This window comes from Haliaeetus albicilla, chromosome 7, assembly GCF_947461875.1.
Source record: "Haliaeetus albicilla chromosome 7, bHalAlb1.1, whole genome shotgun sequence".
Lineage (NCBI taxonomy): Eukaryota > Metazoa > Chordata > Aves > Accipitriformes > Accipitridae > Haliaeetus > Haliaeetus albicilla.
In genome coordinates, this window is record NC_091489.1 from 39182174 (window position 1) to 39201702 (window position 19529).

Here is a 19529-nt window from a genome sequence, read left to right on the forward strand (position 1 = left end):
CAAAGATGGGCAAAGGGAACCAAGAGTACTCGCTAGCCACAATGGCTTTCCACCGAGCGCCCTAGCTCCACCATTCATTCCCTACATTAACTTAAGAAGGGAAAAAGGACCTAAAGAAGCCCATGCTTTCCCCTCCCAAAAAGGACGGTAGCGCAGAAAGCATTTAACTTTTGCAGGTACTGCGGGACTCGCCATTCTTACGCAGCTCTTGGAGCCTCAGATTAAAGGTGCTATAGAGACTGAGACCAAAAAGATTCCTCCGCGAATGGCAGCGTTTGTTCCTTCGACATATTCTGTCAAGAGAAATAAAACAGTTGTCGATCTTGGGAAAAGCGCCGGCTCTGAAATTTTCAAAGAACTGCATGCAATTTTAGCCACACAATTCACATTAAAGCCAGCATGGGGCTAAATCCCGTGTAACTCTTTGAAATTGGAGGAGTTTGTCAAAAGGAATCCGGAGAAGGAATAATCAAGTTATAGCATTTCAGATTTAATGGCTTGCCTGAAAGATGTTTCAGCGCTTCCCGGGTGGGTTGCGTTCCCCTCAGACGGCTGGGCTCCCTGGACGAGCTTCTCCTCTTACCTGTCCCCAGCCTGGGGAACCCAGTGCCGCCTCTTTAAAGATCAGGTAAAAATGCAAAGCCTAATTTCCAGTCTTTCATGTACTGTGACAAAGTTGTCATTTGCTATGCTCTCCCTCTATAAATTTAGGACTTTAGTTACAGTACAAATAGCTCCCAATATATTTTATTTATCTGCCTTCCACTGCGACGAGCAAATTTGTTCAGAATTTTAAAAGGTGTAAAACAGACGCCGAAGCATCACGCAGAACTACTGCTTGCTGTCACCACCAAGGAAAGTGGGAACGTTTTGTTGTCTAGCCCCACCGGGGCTGGGAGCTCTGCCCAGTCAGCACCCGCGTCCCACTCGTACTGGAGCCTGGGCACGGGGACCCCATTCGCAGCACGTATTTCGGGCTGACGCGTAATGCGCGGGTGGCCAGGCCGAGGACTGTCCCAGCCCTCGCCCCGTGCAGGGACACGTGAAGCGCGAGGCGGCAAGCCGCCTGCAAAATGTGTGCTTGGTGTGCGCCGAGTGCGCTCCCGGGCACCTACGGCTGCGCGCTTCCCGTCCACACCGTCCGCCCCGACTCTGACAAACTGGTGACCGAAGCGCAGCAAAAACTCAGAGCCCTGTAAGGGACTGTTCTGCCATGGAGCTGCACATCTTTCCGACCCGCCAGCACCCAGCACCTCCCCTCCATCCCCGGGCACCCTGGAGGAGGCGAGCGCCTGCTACCACTGTGCAGATGAACGCGGCACCCTTCCCTCCCAAACGCAGAAGCATTTCAGGGGCTGCTTTGAAGTCCCAGCTCCCAAGCAGGGAGAAGCAGCTGCCACATCTCGCTGCAGCATCCCAGCTCCGTGGAGGCAGCTTGCCGACAGCCCGGGGAGCCGGCCCTTGCTACGGCGAGGGAACCGCATCTCCAGTACAGCATGTATGGAAGCGCAGTCCGGACTGGCAGCGTGTGCATCCTGTAGGTTTCCGTGCAGCCTCTGGGCATGGCTGGGTATTTTGGATGTGTACTGGAAAGATGGTATGTTCCAAAATGATTCCAAAAAATACTGGTGCCAAATTAATAAACGAAAGCAACATTTATACAAGCGTATAATATGTTGACTTTCATTCCCTTGGGACAAACACTGCAGGCACACACTAAGACCAGTCACACCTGCTGAGCGCCATAACATAGTCTTTGGAAAGCATGTATGCTGGGCACCCACTGCAAATATGATATTTTCATTTATAATTTACAAAATTCTCTCCAACACCCACTGGATATTTGCATTTGCTTCGTCTTTTCCTGCATGGGGCGGGAGGAGGGGCTGTTTTTAATTTTTCATTTTTGTTTCTAGAGCTAAAAGATTAAATTTAATTATTTTTAAGCCACAAGTGTGACAATAAAACAAAAAAGTCTTTTGATTTTGGAGAAATCCTATTGAGGATCTGAAGGGCTGTCATCAGTGCAGCATCAGTCTTCATTATCTGATTCTTTTTTCAATTGGCAGAGCTTTACAGAGAACACCGCTCTTTCAACAAAATGATAAAGGGGTATTTGAAATAAACAGAGAGAGTCCCCAGCCAGTGAATACCTTAGATTGCTGCGGACTGTGACTTAATGCTAACTCCTACGAACTCTAGCTTTTTATCTTTTAATAAAAAAAAGCCATACAGATGGGATTTTTTGCTCGGCTAAAACCTTTGTTAAAAAACACCAAAAAACCCCTAAGGAACAACAGACACTAAAAGTAGAAAAGTTCTCTCTGAGCAAAGTCTCTTGTGCATATTTATTCCAGACCATCAAAAAAAAAAGCCGTGCCACTGCCGGTTGCCATATCGCTATTGCTGCCCTGTCCCCGCTGCTGTTCTGTGCAAAGAGCAAGGGGGACCAACCCAAAAACATGCTGGGATTTTGCAGCATGCCATCTCCCCCCTTCCGCTGCAGCCCGACACCCCAAGATGCTCTGACCGAGGATGGGCTTTGCTGAGCCGGGTTACAGAGGGCAGCTGGTCCCCTGCACACAGCGAGCGGCTCACACCTCCGATGCGGAGGAGCTGGCTCCGGCTCCATGACACCGGCCGGTGCTTGCTGCTGAGCAAGGGGCGAGAGATGCTTCACCGAAACACCCCGGGGCAGTTGCGTTTCTAGCTCTAGCTGTTGGCCAGCTGTATTTATCAGCTGGGCAGCCGCCGTGTGAAGCCCCGTGCTCCTCCTGGGTCAGAACGCTCAGGAGTGGTTCAGGTCCTCGTGTTCGGAGCCCGCTGCGAAGTGGCACACGGTTATACATCGGTGGAATGACAACACCTGCTGGTACGTTCTCCCCCAACGTGGGCAGCGGTGTCAGCGAGGCGCCTGCGCAGTGGTTTCTCCTTCCCAGAGAAAGCCAAGCACGCCACTATCGCTGAAAACACACACCGCAGACAGGGGCCAAAAAAATTCACTCCATACTTAGTGCAGCACCCAGCAAAGCCAGCAGCCTCGGCAGCCGGTTGTACCTCCGTACGACTGCAAGACAAAGGCAAACATTATTTTACCCAAACACTCATTGCTGCCCGTCCATTCAGACACCCTCGCCTAACCAACAGGCTTGTGTGTTGGTAGGAAGCAGCTACGCACGTCAGCCACTATGACTGTATTATTTAGTGCCCAATAAGATGTATGCACAAAACACTGACCGGTTTCCTGTCATCTCCAGTAAGTACAACCAGAAAGGTTAACCTCCCAAGCATGCTGAAACAAGATGAAATATTTTCAGATGGTTTTACAGAAACCAGATTATTCCCTAGCTTAAGGATAAAGCACGAAAAATCTACCCAGTCTGGCTCCCCTGCCGGTCTAACCTTTTTACTACTGGATAATGAGGAATAAGCTATAATTTAGAATTTTTTTTATTTATTTTTTTTTAAACACAGATCCAATTGAGAAAGGAGAGGGACAAATCATTTTATAGTCTTGCATCATCTTTCCTGCAGATGAGTCTTTAATGCACCCGCGCCATAAAACTGGGGAACTGTGCCCTCTGCATGTTGTTGTGACAAATTTCAAATCAAGAGGGTGCTTGAATTGGATTTATTACAATTGTAAGACAAGAAATTGTAATCTTTATGAGCCAATGACACAGAGCCTTATAATAAGAGAATGAAGTATCATTTTAAATGTAAAGCAAATTAGATTACCGGGGTCAAACCCTTCTACAGAGACATCATGTCTTCGGAGCGCCTCTTGCATTTGACATCCTCTTTTCAGGTTTCGCATTAGCATTTAAGTGTTTTTTAAATGTGTTTAATATTCTTATAGGAGGAAAGTGCCTGGAAAAGTCAAGACATGGAAATCACAAGGAAGGGGAGGAAGCCAGCCATCAAAATAAGTGCCAGGGGAAACTGCGGGCCTGCCATGAGGAGACAGCTCTGGCGCTAACGGAGCACTGGTGCCCTGTATCTAGCTCGGTCCACCCGCCACGCTCACGCTCTCCATCCTGTGATGGAGCCTGGTTTAGGTTTGACCCACGGTCCCAGCACGCTGGCTGGGCACGCCTCGGGGCAGGTCTGGGCTCTAGGGTCTGCTGGGAGGTAGCTGGAGAAGCCCCCACCGCTGCTGGCCCAGCCCAGCGTGCTCCAGGCAGGCACCACAGCAAGCAGTTTGGGGTTTTTTGGTCATTCATTTGTTTTGTACGAGATGCTAGGGACAAAAAATGATGCCATCAAAAGCCGCATCTTCCCCACAGCAAGAGGCCTCGTGGGTGTTGTGTGCCCTACCTGACCTCCCCCAAACCCAGCACGGACCCCGGTGACCAGGGTCCAGAGCAGCAGCCCATTGCAGCAATGACCATTTAGCCTCAGTTTTTGGAAATGTCCAAAAGATGCAGAGGCGCCAATCACACTTCCCCCAAGGCACCTTGCAAGGTTTGCTTGGTGGGGACAGGGACCAGAGTCCTGCAGAAGCTTCTGCTCCTTGCCTCCACAAAGTGACCCTCATAAGGCGACTTCTGACACCAGCAAATCCAGTAAGATCATCCACTACAAATATGCCGCTACCAGCGAAGGAGTGTTTTCCCCTCTGGTACCTTGCTCGTATGACTCCTGTTTGTCGTTCCCTCCAGCATCTCCTTTGCTAGGGACACCTCGAGCTGCAAGAGGCAGCAAGTCCCAAACCTCAAAGTCAGGCTGAGACGATTAAAACGCTGTGGGTAAACACCTGAGCACACAATGCAAAACTTTGGCTGTTCCTCTGATTTAAGAGACTTCATGTCTTAATCATCTGTCAACACCACATGCAACCAAGCATGGTACAGAGGAAAGGGCTCCCAGAAGGGATACAAACATCGCACATGAAAGGAGAAGTCTTACTTAGCCTAGAGGGAATTTCAAATTAGGTACAACATTACTTCAGCTTTCACTGTCAAGAGCGGTTAGATTTTCATTGACTTCTTTTGTAACAGTAAGGCTTGCCTTTGAAGAATCCACAAACATCTTCACCTTCAACTCACATTTGCTAGCTCCTGCTCATTTTTCGCACTGCGATAGCGCTTAAAAGCCACAGTCGGGGGCCAGGACCCCAGCTGCAGCAGACGCTGCGCAACAAACGGGAGCTTACCAATCGCTCGCCCCCAAAAGAGCTTCCCGTCACTAAACAAAACAAGAGGAGACAGGTGACTGCAGATAAGATGCCAAGACAAACACTGCCGGTCGCAGGGAGATGTGGCCGGCCCCGGGCCACCCTGCCGCTGTCAGGGTTTTGACAGCCAGGGACTGGAGCAGTCGGAAACATCCCTGTTGCCAATCCAGAGGCACGTGCCGATTTTACCAGCCCCCTCGAACCAGAACCATGCAACTTCACCAAGCCTTGCCGTGGTTACCTGTCCTCTCCTTTCCACCTGCCCTAACTTTCTCCAAGAAGCACCCCTCTTCTGTATCATCAGAAACGGCTGCAAACTGCGGGCATTAGAGCAGGCTTGGAAGGGAGACAGCGTTTGCTTACGGACAAACAATATGCCGGAAAAATCCCGACATGCACCTTCGTTGTGGTGAAGTACAAAGAACTCAGAAGAGCGTTCTCAAAAGGACCCCAAACTTATTTTCTTAAGCAAAATGCTTCACCTGGCTGGGGAAGAAACACAGCCCGGCTGGGGCTTCAGGAGGGCAAACTGGGGAAGCTTGATCTTCAAAAGGGTTGCGGTCTTTGGAAATGACAAAAGGATGGCTGTGCTTTCCCATCACCCGCTGGGATGCTGCGGATGACAGCCTTTGCAGGTAGCCTCCATCACGAAGCTACTGCCATTTCCTGAGTGCCGGTCGGACGGACGAGATCCAGAAATTCCTGAGCACGGACACCTGCTGCCCTTCATTGCCTGCTTCAGTTCCCAGGAGCACCCATGCACAAGCTCCATGCATTGAGACATCATACCCCCAGCAGATGCAAGTACACACACACGCACATAGACACACAGTGTTTTAAACGTGCATCTCAGCCGAATAATTGCGGGGCTTTTGTAAGCTTGTCTCAACTTGCCGACAGCTACAGAGCAAAACATAATTCGTTAACTCTACGCGAGTATTAGAGAACAAAGCTGGAACTCCCATACAATTATATTTTATCTCAGAGCAAGGTGAAATCATTAGATATTAGTGAAGTGCAGTGGCATAAAAATGATCTGTTAGCAGGGGTTCATTACATTGTATTTTCAGAGCCAGGAAGATCAATGCGTTCATGCATCATGAATTAGTCTCATGCCTTCGTCTTCCCTGCTCTCCGGAAACCCAACATGATCTATCACCAGCCATACATCATTGTTTCAGCATTGCACATTAATGACAAAGCTACGGTTTCCACTTGTCCAGCTGACCAGCTGCATTTTTCTGCACAAGACGGGAAAAATCCAGAGGAGGAAGAAGAGGGTCATTTCTGGGCCAGGCTTTGCAGTAAATTTCAACCCTTCAAACGCCTCCTTTTTCTGTAGATCCATCACTTTTATAATCTGTGCCTTAACTTGCTCTCCTTGCTTATATCCAAAGCTTGGAAGAGCTGAGGGGAATTGGAAGAATAAATCCATTACGTGATTTTGCTGAGTCCCCTTCTGTCAGCACAGAGCTCTGCCTCCCTCGGTACATCCCGCCCACTGGGACCCCTCTGGGCATGTGTCTGGAGCAAAGGGGTTCCTGTCACTCGCTTTAACAGCCGAGATCCTTCTGTTCTCTCCCTTACCGAGTCAATAAGAAAATACCATTTGCCAAAACGCCTGTCCGTGTGAAGAGCCACATCTGCTCTTTGATTACTCTCCCTCCCTGTACCCAGGCCAGGAGGTGCTGCCTCCACCTTCCTCCCGCAGCCTGCCTCTTCTCACCTCTGAGCAGGGCAAAATGCAGTTTTGTCCCTCTTGACTAACCTAGTTACAAGTTTGTGTCATCCCTTTCCCCTCACAACCACCGCAACGCCACTGCGTATTGCAAGTAATTACGGTGATACAAAGAAAGGAGACGGCAGTTGCTAGGCTTCTCCCACCTACCGTGCCCAGGTGGTTCCCAAGATGGCAGTGGGAGAGCAACCTGTGACTGTCACGTGCCTTTACCAGCCCTGCAGCGTCTCTGAGATGCTCGTGTCCCCATTTCACAGACAGGGCACTGAGCTGGGGATCAATATGTCCAGTCCCCCACAGAAACTGAGACAATACAGCAAATGGCGTTGGGGTCTCCATCGCTGAAACTTTCCTTTCTTGTGAGCATCCACCCTTCTCCCCTTGACTCGCCCCATTTCTTTCCCGTGCAAAGACTAACCTCCGATGAAGAGTGATTTATTTGAGGCAACATTGTCCACCCCTTTTGAACACCAGCCAGGATGCTCATGTGGAAAAGGAGATACCCTCTCCTGCGCTCCACAAGGAGAGCGGAAAGGGCCCTTACTGGGGTTTAAGCAACCCGCAGACAACAGACTGACCCTTTAACAGGGCAGCTGCTGAAAGCTCGCATTTTGGTCTTCTACTAGACTTCTTAAAATTGCAACGATGCGTGTTCCACACGCTCCAAAGGCTCAGAGACAGGAGCAGGGCGCCCGCCTCCCCGACCGTGTGGTCCTGCTCAGCAGGCAGGCAGGAGCTGCCCCTGGCCCCTGCCGGGTCTCCGCTGTGCAGCCAGCGTGGTGCCTCTGGGCACACACGAGGCCAGGGGTTTTTTTGTTTGTTTTTTTTTTTTTAAAACATCGATCAGCAGTGTTTGAAACATGACAACGTGCCAATACTTTCCTTGTTACATGACAGATGACTGCACGGATGCAGGGCTAATGCTGCTCTTGCTCCTTATTATTCACTAATGCTCACAAACCAGCTGACAGTGGGCTGAGCTCTTAGGGCAAATTGTTTCTTTCCTGGCCTCGGATGCTTTCAAGGTAACGATCCAGCCGTGGCTGGGGGGTGAGGCCCCTCAGATTACATTTCGGTTTATAGGAATACAACCTGGTCCCTCAATCGCCCTGCCTACAGAGTGATCCGCTGCTGCTGGGCTTACAGCAACCCGCTAGCAGGACCCGTGGCACTGGAGGGGTGCATGCAAGTGCTGCCCATCGATGCACGCATCCCTTTGGATTTCAGCAACGGTGTCACCCCTGGCCCATCGGATAGCCACAGGCCTCCTGAGTGGGTTTGAGTACCCACCCCTCCTCATCCGGAGAGAGCTGCTAACCCTCCCGTGCCCTCTCCACCCTCCTCGCCACCCCAGCTCCTCCACGAGCTTGCCCACAGCAGCAGGAGCCGAGCAGAAGCTCCTCTCGTGGCACGGACCAGCCACTGCGGTGCCAGCCGGTACCCTTGCTGTGGCTATTGATGGCAGCGAGCGGGGAGCCTTTCAGTGCCTCTTTGCTGGTTTTAAACAATGACTGTTGCCAGTGCTATTTTCGCTTCCTCTCCCCCACTCCCCCTCTCTCTCCAGTGCTGGGGCTTTTTTTTTTTTTTTTTTTTTTTTTAAAATCAATGGGCTCAGATAGCGTCGTACTCAAAGTGACCTTTCGAATACCAGCCAGAGCCAGGTCATCACAAATTGTGCTCTCCACCCCCGCAGAACATGAAAGCCTTTTCATTTCTGTCTGAAGGGCTGGGGAAGAGCGCGGCTGTGTTTTGAGAACATCCACTTTGAGCCTGGTCCTGGCATTAACAATAAGCGGTGGCTTCCTGCCCTGAGCGGCAGTATCGTCCTGATGGGACTGGCAGCATTATCTGCTGCATCCCGATTTTTTGGCCACCCTATTTTTGCCCTTTGAACAGCAGCCACGAGGCCCAGCTGAAATACTGACATCTGAAAGCCAGCGCGGCTGCATGTGAAAATCCAAGCAAACCTGAATTTTGAGAGTGGGGCATCTCTGCAAGGGGTAGGCAAGCATCCCACTGAACATGCCTGTCAGGAAAGAGACAGCCTCAGAAGTCTAGAAGCCTTTGCAGGGCCTGTAATCAGGCAGGTATTTTGTGTACTGGGGAAACCAGAAACCTCCCTTTCTTGCCCTCCGGTATATAATTCTCACGCACACCCCTAACTTCCCGCGTCTGCCACGACTGCAACATGACAGAGCATCGCACCATGAATTACACAAGCCCAACGGCACCTGAGACCCTACGCCCTCAGTTTCCAGGTTAAAAGCGACAGCCATTCAACAGAAACCATTTTCTTCCAGTGAAACCTAACGGGTTAGGATCAGTGCTCTAGACCACGGAGCAGGAGCTGCTGTGCTGGAAGAGCCGGTAATGTGGTGCAGCACGCGACAGTGGTGGACGGAGGGCAGCCAGGAGGGAAGCAGACACGCAGGGGTCGGGCTCTGTGTGCCTTCTAACAGCCCAGGCAGGACCCTCGGGGATGGTTTTTTCCTTAATAAAAACAAAGATTGGATTATGCACAAAGGCAGACAAATGGAACCTCACAGCGCAAATAAGAACCGATTTCCTTCTGCAGAAGCACAGCAAGCGTGAGGCGCGTTTCAGAGGACAGGGCAGGGACAAGATTGGCTCCGTGGGGTTTGATGGTGTGTTTGTACAGCTGGCCGACAGGAACAGAGCTGGCAGCCGCGGGGCACTGCCAGCATTAGTGGGAAAGAGAAGGAGCAGAGCAAGACGTTTATGCTCAGCACGAGCAGGAGCATCTCCTCTCCATGCCCTCACAGGGAAGCGGTAACAAATTGCTTCTATTTCTTTAAAGCTCTTCACTGGCGTACTTTGGCCTTTCAAAATATAAAGAGGGAGTTGGCACAACACTAACGGTGCTTTAAAAGTATCCTCTGTTACGGCATCACAGACAGCCCATATTAAACACATTTCAGCCACAAACATGGTCCTTAACAGAAACGGCCAAACACACGCGTCCTAGGATGCTTTCATTAGGAAGAAACGTTTCAAAGAGCACCCTTTACCACTAGCCTTCCGCTGACTTCTGCTTCCCACGCTGCCCACACCAGAGGGCCAGGTAACCATCGCTGGGTAAGTGTGCAGTGCAGGCTGGACAGGGGCTGGGCGCTGGGCAGCCCCACTTCACACCTCCACCTGCCTTTCCCTGCGGTGCGCAGGGACTGGGGGGCAGATTGAAGAGCAGGACATCTGGAAGCCATCAGTGCTGCTGAGGTTGGGCACCCGCCAGCAGAAACAACTTTTCACAACTTCAAACAGACTCTGGATGCATACCTACTCTCAGCAGGACCTCAGTCCTTCTCTAGGTGCTGAACACTATGTCAGGCCAGCTCATTAGCGCTCTAAAATTAATCCACAGACCAGAAAAGAAATGTAAGCCACACGATGGAAAATGTATAGTACTGTATTGATGCAGTTTGGGAAAAGCTGTTTGTTCTCCACAGTAAGCATCCTGCTCTTCCAGTGGAAGAAATCCATCTTCTGCTCTGCCCAGAGCGATCTTTTTCTTTTTCCCCATTTTACTCAAAAAAGATGCTTAGTCTAGCACTTTAACTCAATAGTAAGGATATTCTTGCGTTTTCATAGGCAGAGCTTAAATGAGTAGCTTGCCAATTATTTATTTGACTACTTAGGCTCGTAATATCTGCAAACAGGTTTTAATTCTCTCATTATTGGGAATTATTCAAAAGGAGACTGTGTCACAACAAAAAAAAACCCAAATCAATGGCTTTGATCATGTTTCCTTTGCAACTGTTTGGTGTTTACAATTTAAGCTGTATTAAATTACAATTGGCTTCAAAGGTCTGGGTCTTATCTGGGTTTATTTGCTTGGAGAATTGAGGAATCGCACAGTTAAACTCAAGACTTGTCAGACTTGATACAAGCCAGCTACTGATAAAGAAAGCAAACGTTTTAAAGATAGCGAAGGGGGACAAAAAGGCTTTTCCTTGGCAGGATGGGTAAGTTGGGAGAACATACCCAGAACCAGGCACAGCACTGGTGAAGAAGAGCCAGTGGGCAATGCTTCTCACAGAGATGCTCCAGAAGCTGCTCGTGCAGGACCATCTATCTCCAGGAGCGGAGGGGCAAAGCCAGCACCCCAGGAGCTGGGTATGCTCCATCGGGAACACGATTGCTGGATCCCTGCTGCCGCCCTTGACCTGGTGTAAGCGCCTCTCACACCTTGCAGACCCTGCTCCTTGCCTGTGGTCAACAGCAAGCCTCTGGGCTGAGCGGAGGCCACTGCCGGCCATCACCTCCCCGCCTGCCCAGCACCCCGAGGCATTCGTGGGGGACGTGGTGGAGAGGCGAGACCCATCGGTCCATGAATCAAAAGAAGGGAGGTGCAAGATCCTCAAGGTCAGGCTCTGAAGTAGCATCTCACAGAAGGTGTGGAGCCTGCTCTGGACAGTTTTTGCTGTTCCAAAGCCTCAGGGAACACAGGCTGTAGCACAAGGTACCACAGCGCTCCATAAATATTTAAAAGTGTGAAAAACAGTCTTCATTTTAGTGGGGACCTGGCTCTCATTGCGACTCAGCCCTCATGCTCTCCTTTTGCTGGGCTGAGATTCTGGCCACCCTGCATATTTTAAATTAAAGCATGTGGCTCGCCTGCGTCTCTGGCAGCACCTTGCCTCCAAGAGGGAGTCATTGCAGGCCACCAAGCCAGGATCAACTTCTACCAACTATCAACTTCACCTTTCTTTCGCAACGCGCCTCTTCAGCTTTTGTATGCGATTTTGCTTCCACTGCTGCATGCAATGCTTTTGCGGACAGAAGTGCCTGGGCTTTGCTTTCCTTCAGAGAGCCTTCACAGCGCTGATTTTGACTGAAGGTTGGAGGAAACAAATTCCCTTTTTCTCGGGCATTGTGTTAAAAATACCTCCAGCTCTGCAAGAAGCAGCTGCCTGTGCCTCGCTGGTATCCTTCTCTTTTAGGCCTTCAGCGCTGGTAGTTAAAAGGCACAAAAGAGTGAGTGTACATTCAAGGGACAGTGCTGCAAGTGAGCTAAATATAAGTGCCCCAAGAGCAGCATTTGGGAGTTGTTTGCTGCCGGCTTCCTCCTCCCCCCAACAAAGGGTCCCTTTCACGAGCCTCCTAAAAAGTGTCAGTGGGCACTGGGAGCGCATGGGCAAAGGGGACAAAATGAGGACCGCGATGTACAATCGCTTTTCGCCTACGTGCCTAAAAAAAAAAAAGACGCGTTTCACTGACCACACCTGGGGACGCTGTCGCATGGTCTTAATGAGGCTTAATGTAGGCCGGCCAGCCCCAAAAGCACACGGAGCCAGGGAACAAGAGACACGATTAGCAAACTCGAAACTTGAGGGATTTTAAGCGGTTTTGACTAGGCATTTTATTTCAGCGCAAGATGTATCCAGGAGATCTATTATGCCTGTCAGGCGAGGCTGGGGTTGCAGGGGAAGAGTTAAGTGATGCCCAGTGACACTTGCTGTAATCAGATTTCCACATTGTTTGAGTAGATACAGTTCCTGAGCTCCCCAGCTGTCCTGCCTCATAAGCAAACACATCTCCCAACGCGAGCGGGCTGCAGCTTTAACTTAATTCCCAACGAGGCTATGGAGCCCGGCATTAGCCCGAGCGGACCTAGGAGTGCCCTGGGGGCAAGGCTAACACTGTAATGGAAAACCAGGTCATGGGAGCTGCTCCCCTACCCCGGTGCGTCATCCATCATCGATTCCAGCGGGGATGGCGCAAGCAGCTCGGGGTCAAGGCCCGGGGATGCTCTCCCTAACGTAGAAAAGAGCTTGCACCGGCAGGCAGAAGGCGAGAGGTAAGCCCAGCTGTAGTAGCCCCTTTAGACAACACATCTTGGTGTGATCTGCTTCCCAGTGACTTTCCTGAAGTCAACAATTCATAAAAAGTCTGAAATCCTAAGTCATACACAGGTTATTGCCTTTTTTTTCCCCTTCCTCTCTCCCAGACAAAGAGCTCACTGGAAAATGGCAATTACTAACCACACATTTGTTACCCAACTTGTTCCTATCTCGAAGCTAGGTCCTCCGACTGCAGGTCGAACCCCACCACCGAGACACTGAGCGGGTGCCTTTGCTTTGTTCAAGCCACTATACGCAGGAGCAATGAGCACTGCTGCGTGCCTACTGGGATGGTCGGCACTCACCAAGGGCCCTGAGCGAGAAGCACTGCACAAGCATGGGAGGGCGGCTCAGAAAATACAGTATTTACAGCTGATGGCAGGATGGGGTCATACGTGAGGATGCACAAGTTGCCAGCAATGCATCCCTGCTGGTGGTGCGATAAAGTACATAAGCCCTTATTTTTCTTAATTATTCCTGATATTTCACCTGTCATGTTGTCAGCTTCCTCTGAGAGCAACGATAAATAGTGCTTCTCATCTCACATCCTTAGGGAAAGCTTGCTATTTATTCCTGTGATGGGCAAGACATCATGACTAATTAGGAAAAATGGTAGCCCGCTTGCACCCCAGCAGGAGAAGTGTGTCATCACTTTCTGCTCTCGGGGAGCGGGCGGTTTTTCTCCGTGGACGCTCAGCAGCTGCTCCCAAGGCGTTTGTTCGCTGCAGCTTGGGAGAAGGAAAGGATGGAGAAGGGATTCCTCCATCCCCCGAGAGCTCTGTGCCGCAAGGCTTAAATAAGGGAGATTGAAATGGTAGAATAACTTGATTTTCCGTCAGGTGAGTGGTCATAAGCGGGCAGATGTACATCGGACGGACTGCCCAAGGAACAAGCTGCATTAAATAGGGGTGTCCCCCTTATCCCCGTCCAGCCCCCCCGCAGAGTCGAGGAAGATCGGTCTCCGCATGCCCATCATAAATCCCAGCCCGCAGCACATTCTCAGCGGTGGTAGGATTTACTCCTCCTCTTCCCCTGCCACCACACGCACTCCGATCATAAGAAGGTAATTGAGATCAGCGCTGGAGAGGACAACTCATGTGGGAACTGCAAATACTTCAGATTAAAAGTAAGCAAAATTAATTTCGAAGTTGCTATGACCACAGAAGAGAACAACACTTGCTGTAAACTCTTAGATCTAGGCTAAGCAGCAAAAGGCAAGACAACCATCATCCCTTCCCGTCTTCCTCCTACCCCAAAGCAGATGTGGATTAAGTGTCACGCTAATTGCTTGCATGCACTGGGGCAAAAGCCCTCCCGTAGATGCAGAAACAAGGCTTGCAGATGCCAGCGTCAGCATAGCTCGCCGGGGAGAGGAGGGGTAGGGGAAGGGTGCCTGCACTCCTCAGATCCCCCAGGCAGCAGCGGCTGGTTGCAAAGCAGCGAGGTGGTGGTGAAGCCTGTTCCCACTGACAGGTGGTAAGGGCTGGGCAGAGCTAGAAGCCTTTCTGTCGGCAAAACTAACGAGGACAAAACTCCTATTGTCACCGTCACATCAGCGAGCGTCGCCTAGGATTTTTGCAATCTCTTGTGCACTGTTGTGTCGGGTGAAAGTTATTTGTTTGCAAATTCTACCTCTGGGCACCAGCCCCTTCTAAATAAGCTGTCAGACTTAACTGAGGCAGCTAACAAAACAAAGAGAGGTGGGGGGGGTAACCTCCTCACAAATTGATGCAAAATAAGAAATCTCAGTTGGCAAATCTCATAACTGGAAGCATAAAACCATGTGTACGCACGCACGCAGCGCAGCCCAGGGCTCATCGCCAGCAGATGGGCAAGCCTGGAGCAGCACTCCAGTCCCGTGCATGAGCCGGGGAGTGCAAGCAGTGCTGGATTAACTGGGAGTGTGCCAGCCCCTGCTATGGGGGCGAAACGGGGCATAGCAAGCCTCCTGCGTCAGTGACTCATTTATCCAGGATTTATCTCGGCTAACGTGCTGAGGCTGCCAGCTTTGCCTGCTTTCCCACCCATTCTGCTCTGTGCTCCTGGCCACGGAGCACTCTGATGTTACAGAGCTCCACAGGGATGAGCAGCTTCTCCCCGCAGCTCCAGGGCTGGGAGGGAGGGGAGATGGACAGGACAGCGCTGGAAATCAGGAGAGGAAGCCTTGTAGCCATCTCATCTCATCTCATCATTGGCCCCATCTTTCCAAAAGCAGCTGGGATTGTGCTACTGCTGCTCCTACATACAGGACAGGTAGCTGTTCAGGTCATGCAGGAACCCCCAGGACCATCTATTGCATACATTGATCCTGGGAACACAGATTAAAAAAATATGCTATGACTTGGTTACAGTTCCCCATTATGCTCCTTGAGATGAGCAGAGGGAGGATGCACGTGGCTGCTGTTTCAGTTTTATCTGCTGCAACCCGGGGTGAAGGGCTAAGGAAGCAAGCCCGGCACCCACCACACTCTAGAGGGCTGGGAAGGGATGCTGCTAATCTGGGTTTTGGTACTGTCCTTGTCTTTTTCCAAACCACGAGCTTCAGACAGCTTTGGGGAGCAGTTCTGTTATGTGGCAGCGATCATAAGCTTTGGTCCAAAAGAGCTATCCCTTACAGGCAGGCTCCGCAAGCGCCCGGGCACCCATCCAGACCGAAAGCAACGCAGGAACCTCATTCATTCCAGCCATCATTGAATGTCGGCTCGCATCCTCTCCCTTTTTTCTCACGATGATTTTAGACTAAGTGCTGCTTCCCATATGCCACTGATACTCCCCATTCATAAACCTCTGCACCTCAGTCACATCTCTGTAGAGACACCGTTTATAGAAATAGTCAGGCATCGAGCCCTGCCTGCCAAATATTTTCCAGAAACTGGGAAGCCTCCCTCAGAGAGTCATGAGAAAATACAGAAATAACCTCTTCTGGAGGGCAGGCTGGCAGAAGGCAGGAAGATGTCCTCTCCGGCTCTGTCATCTCCAAGCAAGGCGGGCCAACAGCAGCACGGGCCTCAGTAAGGACCAGCTCGCTACCTTCCATTTCTCAGCGTCAAAGGGGCAGTCTGTCACGTTCGGCACCAAGCGCCTGACCTGCGCTCAGAGCGTCCTGCAAGCAAAGCTCCCGGAGCCTCTCGAAGGCAGCAGCAGAAGGTGAGGAAACAGTTTCTTCCTTAGCAAGGAGGGGGGAAAAATGAAAAAAGGGAAAGATCTGAGCATCCAGCATTCACAGACACTTCTCCACGCAACAGAGGCTGATGGAATTCCTGCTTGCAGATACAGTTTCTTACTGTAGCCTGGTAAATTAAATTAAAGCTACTTACTCTGTATTTACAGGCTTACAAATAAATCTCAGAAAGCATTGTACTGAAAGAGGCAGAGGGAGGAGGAGAGGGAAAAAAAAGCATTTTCTGGGCCAAATATAAACAAACAAGGCCACAAACCTCCTCATGATTACTTATTAGCCAAGGGAGAAGGGAGCTGAGAGTTGGTACGCTTGGAATAACGCTACACAGAGCGGAGAAGAGCAGCATTTCGTTCTCATTTGCAGGTAACAAGAAAGAAAAAAGCAAAATGTTCTTTTTTATGTAAGGAAAGAGCTCTCCTGAGCCTGCCTCTCCAGCCTGTATTTGCACTGCTACCTTCATTTTAACTGAGTGCTATGGGTCAATGGGAACCCTTTCAAGTTATAACTGCATGATCTGCCCAGCCTATAATGGGAAGCCGGTGGGTTTTTGTTTGGTTTTTTTTTTGTTTAAGTGGCTGATTGAGTTCTCTTTGTTTTGTTTGGTGTGTGGTGCACAATGAAGCCTGGTGCATTAGTCAGGAAAATCAATAGCTGCTTCGAAGGGGAAATTTAGAGGCGAACCTGGGGACTGAGCTCAGAGGCATGGGAGACGAGCGGAGAGGGAAGGAGGAGAACACTGCGAGACAAGGGGAGCGGGGTAGGGGGGGCAAGCCTCTGCCGAGCCTTTGCAGGCAAGACCCTCCCGCCGGGCACCGGCTGCCCTTGGTAAAGCGGAGCATGCCTCGCGCGGCAGCGACAGAACACGACGTCATGGCGTTGACAGCAGCAAGACCGAGCCGGCGGCACTGAACCACAACCGCTACCGCACGTGGCACTGCAGGGGCAGAGAGAGCCACGCCCCCATAGCTAAACCCAAAGCTTTAGGAGTCGTGAGCAAATTTTGCACCTTCAAGGCACGAGTCTGGCACGCGAGCATCCATTTTCAGTCATTGTAAGGTGAATTTAAGGCTTTAGGCTTCTCCTGGGTCAGATCTGAAAGCCCTGCTCCAAATCAAAGGCCAAGGTTTCTACTCATTTATGCCCTTTTCACATATGCAGAAGGCAAAGGACAGAAGCTTTTAAAAGCTCAAGCATCTCGAGACTCACCACACTTGCAGTGGCACTGCAGCATGATTTTTCTTTCCAGACAGAGATGGACACTGATGGTTACCAGACAAGAGGCAGCAAGCCCGTGCAACGCTTGACTTTGATGCGCACTGCATCGCCAGTCTCTTCTGTAAAGGGGGACAACGACTGAACCCCAGCACCACCCTATAGCCAGGAAACTGATGCACATACACAGGGCATGAAGTAATGAACTTTAAGCCAGACATCTAAATGTATAGCTTGTAAATGATTAGCCCTTGTGGAAGGAAGCTTGGATTTGCTGGTGATGCATTAACCAACAAACGTATGGCCTTCCTGACTCCAAACAGCTCCTTACTCTTGCATTGTTGGGTTTCCCAGGAAATCCAAGATGAAAAGCCCCATTTTAAGCCACCCTTCACAGATTTTGCCTGAACCGCAGGGAGGTGGGTGAGCCTGCGGTCACAGTGCAAGCTGGAAGGATACCTTGGAGAACAATACCTTATTTTCCCCTCTTCCAGTGATTCACTTCAGCATCAGAGCTGGATGGGGCTGTCTCAGAGCCTGTCCTGCCTGAAGCCATATGCCAAGCTTGCCAGCCTTCAAGTCCAGCAGAGCTAACCCCTGCCGCTGGGTGTCCGATACAGGAGCAATGTCCACCATGCCTCCAGCAGCCGCATCGCCTGTACTGGCAAGAAGCCCCCTCCATACCTGTGCTGCAAGCTGTGTCCCAAAAACCTCAGCCCCATCTCCCCCCTTGATTTTTTTGTATGAGTACGAACTCAGAGCTAATTCAGTCGATTCCCAGCTTTCTGTACCGGGCCGCTTACCATGCCCTGCTTTCCTTTGAGCTTTCCCTGCTCTGAAAAAAAGAAGTCGGGCTAATCTATAACGATATTTTGGATGCTGTGTTTGGCAGCCCTGGATTTCTGCTTTTTTCTTGTCCTCCCTGATTGACACAGGCGTCTAAGAATAGTTTACATTTGATACTGGTATCATTAATAACAATGTAGCAGGCGCTGCTTGGTGCTTCACCGCATGCACAGGGAGATGTCGCCTCTTTAAACCTCCATCTCCTTTGTTGCGGAGCACAGAGGCTCTCCGTGCGGGTTACGCAGGGAGCTCTCGTCTGGTGGGGGATGTTTGTTAATCAGGCTGGTGGCTGCAGCGAGGTAGTGATCCGATTTGGTGATAATTAGGCTCCAGTAGCTATGTCTTCAGGCAACCGTGGCGCAGCTGAATCCTCCCTGTTGCTGCCGCTGTTGCCGGCCAGGGGTCTGAACTACAAGCTCAGCAAAGCGGGACATGAGTGGGTGACACCAAGGACAGTGCCGCTGCACCCCTGCACTCGGAGCGGGTCTGGGAGTGCTGCAAGCAGCAAGCATCCAGGGGGAGGGGAGATGGGGAGCAAAGCGATGCCTCTTGCTCTAACGCAGCCGCTCTGCCAGCGTGAGGCTGGCCGTGGGGCCGGTCAGCCTTTCCCCAGAGGAAGACAGAAAGCAGAGGGAGCGGACTGATGGCTCCCCGTCCTGCGGTATTCGGTCTGTAAGTAAGAAAGTCTTGGCGCCCACAGCTTCCCTGGATGAGCTCAGCACATTCAGTAGCGCTAAAGAGCTTGTTAAGCAATCCCTGGGTTTTATGCTGACTTCTCCTACAGCTCTTCTAGACAGAGGCAGAGCTGGCACCCATCCTAAAAACCCGGCGTCGCTCTTGGCTTCTTACTCCATCAAGCACCATTAGCTCCTTTGCTTGCCACAGCTCCCTTCCGCGAGTCAGACACCCCATATGGGAAGGCGCACGGGGAGCAGCTGTGCACACAAAGCCCCTCTCAGCTCCCGCAGCCCAGCCCCGGGAAGGCAGGCAAGGGGACGCTGCTCCGGCCTCTGCTCCGGCCTCCGCTGTCCACACCGGCTCCGGGCCGGGCGTTGCCTCCCAGCCACAGGCACGAAGCTTAGCCTTGTTCCTTCGCTCCCTGGTGCGGAGTAAACAACGCGCTGCAGTAGCAGCCAGCATTTACTACACCTGCATAAAGGCTGACGGCTTATTGCTCTCACTAGCGTTTAGATTCAATTCCACCGCAAGAAGGAAAGACGGTGACCCCAAACACTTGCATCCTGGGGCGAGAGGCATAGACCCATGCCCCGTCACATGAGCATTTCCAGCAGCAACATCTCGAGCAGGAGCATGCTGAGAGAAGAAACTAACATTTCTGCAGCAGACACAGCGACGGGCTTGAAACCTCCCCCGGATTTTCAATGTCGTGGCTTTTTCCAGCAGTGGTGCAAAGGCCCCGCTGCACAGGGTGGTGTACCAAACAGGCTGATGGAGAGGTTGTAATCCAAGCTTAAGCACAAACAGCTGGTGATAAAACAGCAGATGGGAAGGAGG

The 19529-nt window shown here is 51.1% G+C and overlaps 1 long non-coding RNA gene across 1 annotated transcript; it reads left to right on the top strand.

The window, feature by feature from the left end:
* The first annotated feature begins 16159 nt into the window (after positions 1 to 16159).
* On the top strand, positions 16160 to 18067 carry LOC138685879 (uncharacterized). Its single transcript, XR_011325259.1, has 2 exons — positions 16160 to 16319; positions 17663 to 18067. It is a non-coding gene; the product is annotated as an uncharacterized lncRNA (long non-coding RNA).
* The last annotated feature ends 1462 nt before the right edge of the window (positions 18068 to 19529 follow it).